Below are 4,943 nucleotides of genomic sequence, written 5' to 3'. Positions count from 1 at the left end.
GGATGGGGAGCCTCTGCCTTAAAGACTTACTCTGTTTTTTACAATCTGCCTCTGGGTTGAACCAGGGGATCTCAACATCAGTCTAAATTACCAGATCAGGGCAAATAATTTTGAATGAGGAGCTCTCCCCTTTGGTTCTTTGGAACTATTTGGAAGAAGGAAGGAACAGCTCAAAAAAAAAAAAAAAGTAAGAAAGCAAAACAAGGGAGGAGAAAGGCTCCCAGGTAGCACAGCTGGGATCAGGCAGCTCAGGTCATGTGCTGGTGCTTCAAGCTGACTCTGTTCCCTCGGGACAGGTTAGGGTACCCAGACAGCCATCTCCACCTTCCCAGCCCTGCACCCGGTCCTCCCCAGTACCTCCCCGTTTCCCATGGGCCAGGCTCCTCCTGCCTCACTCCTCTGGCTCACCCTTGCTTGGACCCACAGCCCACAGGGACAGACCTTCGTGCTCTGGGCTGCTTCCTCTGGCCTGACGTGCGGGCCTCAGCTCACTGCTGTCCTCCCCACTGGCTTCATTACCTTCAGAATGACATTCCTTGGAACAGAATGACAAGTGAGCTGGCAATTTCCAGCCAGCAGGACACTGAGAGCCACACAGACACACGGGGTCATGATGAGGATGCTGTGTCTGCCTATGATCTAGGAAGAGTTTCTATCTTACTAGTGACTTGCTCTACCTTTCCCATTTCTAGGGGTCAGTGCTGATTCCACAGACAAATAGAAGTCCCCGCCATGGCACCATGAAAGGAGACAGCAGCAGTGCACCTGAATGATTCTGTCTCTTCCAAGCCATCCCTAGGCTTGGCTTTCAGAGTCATTCTTATGCTGTGGCCTTTATTTACCATTGTAGAAGTTGAGTTTTATGATTTTTCTTGGGGGAAGGGACAGAGTCTCACTCTGTCACCCTGGGTAGAGTGCAGTGGCATCATTATAGCTCACAGAAGCCTCAAACTCCAGGCCTCAAGCAGTCCTCCTGCTTTAGCCTCCCAAGTAGCTGAGACTACAAGCACCTGCCACCACACCGGGCTAATTTTTCTGTTTTAAGTAGAGAAGGGGTCTTGCTCTTGCTCAGGCTGGTCTTGAACTCCTGAGCTCAAGCTATATACCAGCCTCGGCCTCACAGAATGCTAGGATGACAGGCGTGAGCCACTGTGCCTAGCCTATGGTTTTGATATTTAAGTCTACAACTGAACCTATATTTAGATAAGGCCTGCACTGCAGATGACGTCTAGTTTGGGCTGTAGAGTATGTCTTTGATATTCAAAATAGGTTTTCACATTAATTCTCTTGCTGAATTATCATTTTGTACTTCTTATTTATTAAAAATGCAAATTTATGAAAATGGCAAGACTTAGCAAGCTTAACATATCTATCAATTTACCAAGACTCTTCTGCTGTCATTAGAAGCCATTACTGTTAGTGTGGCTTCCTGCTTTGGGCTGGCTTCCACGCCAGGAGATCCAAGTTGGTACCCTCACTCTCATAGACCAGCTCTAAGCACTGGCCAATCCAAGTGAAGTTCCAGGAAGGGTCTGTCCATCTCCCGATGTTCACAGCACCAAGAGCTTTTTCTGCTTTGTTATTCAGGCATTGACACAAAAAAAAAAAAAAAAAAAAAAAGACATAGATCTTCCCACTTGTGGCTAGGACTATCCATGTGGAATTTCCCCAAACTTTTTTCTGTATTCTGAGGAAAGGATGTCCTTTCTGATTCTTAAGCAAGCATTTGATGTGTTTTGCACAGAGGAGCATTTATCATTAACTTTTCTTCTGACAATAATTTTAGGTAGAAAATTAGGGTAATATTTATATTAGAGAGAAAAGTCTATATTGTTTGACAAAATTGAATATTTTGAATTGAATCACGAGAGTTTTTGAAGCTCAAGTTCTGCTAAGTTTCATGCCAGAGCTATCATGAAATCTGTTTACTTTCTGTTCAAATTTTCTAATATTCTGTAACTTTGAATTCTGTAGAGAGCAATTTTTAATGAAGCTACTCTTTAAGCTTGGTAGGGGACCCAGAAGACAGATTCAGTGTTTACTAACTCATCAGAACATGTTTGGCCAAAAGTGTTCCATATGTGAGGTACTCAGATCTGCCAGGGGCGCCAGGAGGGGACAAGTTGGGCATGGTCCCTTCCCTTGAGGAGTTCAGGTTTGAGCAAAAGAAATAAATAATAAATCATATTTATAATCACATTTACTTATTATAAATGTATTATTTATTATAAATGTGATTATATATTGTGATTTATTATTTAAATCACATTTAAAGAATTACAAATATAGAAAGTGTTGCCAGAAAGAAGGAACCCACCAGGGGATGAGGCACAGGCTATGTTAGGGAAGGCTGGGCATGAGGTAGATTCCAACCAGCTCAGGGATAAGTTGGGAAAATGAGGTTCTAGGGAAAGTCTCATTGATAGAAGATGAACTGCTGAAAGTCTGGGCTGTTGGTGCTGAGAGCACAGCTGCACTTGGGCAGTGGATGGAGCAGCTGGCGTGGCACTTTCCACAAACAGGGGCACTTTACTAGCTCACTGTAGGGCCGTCTCCACACTTCAAAGGTTAGCAAAAAAAAGGCTGAGGATTAATAATATGAGAATCAGGAGGAAAGATATATTAGGTAACTCCAATTTTTTGCATTTGGAGTTTGTTCTTTAGAATGATCCATTTTTGTTTTTATTTTACTTTATTTTTTCTTAAATCATAGCTGTATACATCAATCAGGGGGCACAATGTGCTGATTTTATATACAATTTGAAATATTTTCATCAAACTCGTTCACATAGCCATTACAGCATTTTCTTAGTTATCGTGTTAAGACATTTATATTCTACATTTAGTAAATTTCCCATGTACCCTTGTAAGATGCACCATAGATGTGGCTCCACTGATTACTCTCCTCCACCCATCCTCCCCCTCCCTCCCTTTTCTCTCCCCTTTCCCCATATTCTTGGGTTATAATTGGGTTATAGCTTTTGTATGAAAGCTATAAATTGGTTTCATAGTAGGGCTGAGTACATTTGGATACTTTTTCTTCCATTCTTGAGATACTTAGCTAAGAAGAATATGTTCCAGCTCCATCCATGTAAACATGAAGGAGGTAAAGTCTCCATCTAATGATCCCTTTTTGAATGATGGGTTACTTGTGGCTGCTATAATTACATGAAATATAAACAGAGGAGAGATGTTCACAGGGTGAAGAGAAGGAAGAAAGTGACATTACTGCTGACAGTGATGGAGCCAGCCTAGGCGGGACATGCAGGGGACATGCAGGATGCTTTTGGAACTCATTTATAGGGTCACAACCCATCTCCTCCCAACTGGCACAGGCTGTGATCTAGCAAAGTAATCTCCTGCTAAAGCCCCAGATGCTGGTTTGTAAGACAAAGGAAAAGCCCCAGAGGAAGCACCCACCTAATACACACATGTACACAGACACACACACATACACACAACCTCTTAAGGAGAGTAAGGTTGTATTAATATTTATCAGAGATGTTGGCCTCAATTGAGGATTAAAAAAATTCTTCTACAAAACACTAAGGTAGAATGAAGAAAGAGAGAAATTAGAGGGCAAAGTGTGAGGAGCTCCCACGTGGAGGGCCCCACTTCCCGAGTAGCACAAGACAAGGACCTGTAACCAGGCAAAGTAAGATTCCTCATCCTTGGTGCTTCTAATGCTGAAATCTGCCTGATCCCAGCCACTCCACTGTGGTCTACTGTCATCAGTCAGCAATAGACCAAGGCTAGACAGAAGGAACCCTGGAAAAAAATGACTCTCCACTGCCGGTGATCTGTGAGAGCTGGTATGAGGGTGGGGGGACACTGCCGTGACTAACTTCCAGAGGGAGAGAGACACAAGACGGCCACACCAAGACCCCTCAGGGGGAAGGCAGCAAGACAGACTCCATCATGGTCACTCAACCCCACTCGTCCCTAACAACTGTCTATCCAAGAACATCCTTGGATATATATTTAAAAAGCAAAGACCCTTGTAACACGGAGGTTACGCAGTAAATAGTATTGCTGTAAAGAAGTAGACCTATTGGGGCAGTGCCTGTGGCTCAGTGCGTAGGGCACCGGCCCTATATATTGAGGGTGGCAGGTTCGAACCTGGCCCCAGCTAAACTGCAACTACAAAAAAAAAAAAAAATAACCAAGTGTTATGGCTAGTGCCTGTAGTCCCACCTACTCAGGAGGCTGAGGCAAGAGAATCAGCTAAGCCCAAGAGTTGGAGGTTGCTGTGAGCTGTGACGCTGTGACGCTGTGACACTCTACCAAGGGTGATAAAATGAAATTGTCTCAAACAATCAAACAAAAAACCAAGTAGAGCTATTTAGAGTTTAATGTTGGACTGGCTTAACAAAAATTATCACATCAAATATCCAGCAGAACATACTCTCCACGTGCTGAATGCATTCTTTGACACCTAATAATGGCATTCCATAATAGCATGAAAGCTCTGGGGACAGATAATTAAGACCCTTTGATGAGAATAAGACTGGGAGTTTATGACTTGTCTAACTAGGAAACTGGCCCCATCAGTCTGCCTTTCATTAGCACATAATAACATCTCATTTTATGGGACATTCCTTCAGTTAATTTTCTTAATTAGATTTAACTGAAGGATGAAAGTCAAATTTGGCAACACAAAGCCCTGGGAAGGAAGACACAGTAATTCAACATAAAAGCTACATACATCAAAGGTACATGCAAATAAGAGAGTTATGTTTCCTAAAGATCCCTGGACTAGTTAAGGCTAATTTCAGATGGGCCCAGGGTTGTAAATTTAACTGAAAATGTCCAGGCTTGGTCAGAAGGTGGGACAGGCAGACATGGGGTCTGTAGTCCTGGTATCCTCCTGAGAGATATGTCTCCAGTCAGCAGGTAGCCTGCAAAGATTGTCCAGGTCTGCATTCCCAACTGGAATGAGTGGA

Source organism: Otolemur garnettii, unplaced genomic scaffold (genome assembly GCF_000181295.1).
Source record: "Otolemur garnettii isolate 467f Iridium unplaced genomic scaffold, OtoGar3 scaffold00176, whole genome shotgun sequence".
Taxonomy (NCBI): Eukaryota; Metazoa; Chordata; class Mammalia; order Primates; family Galagidae; genus Otolemur; species Otolemur garnettii.
Note: the sequence above shows the minus strand (reverse complement) of the source record.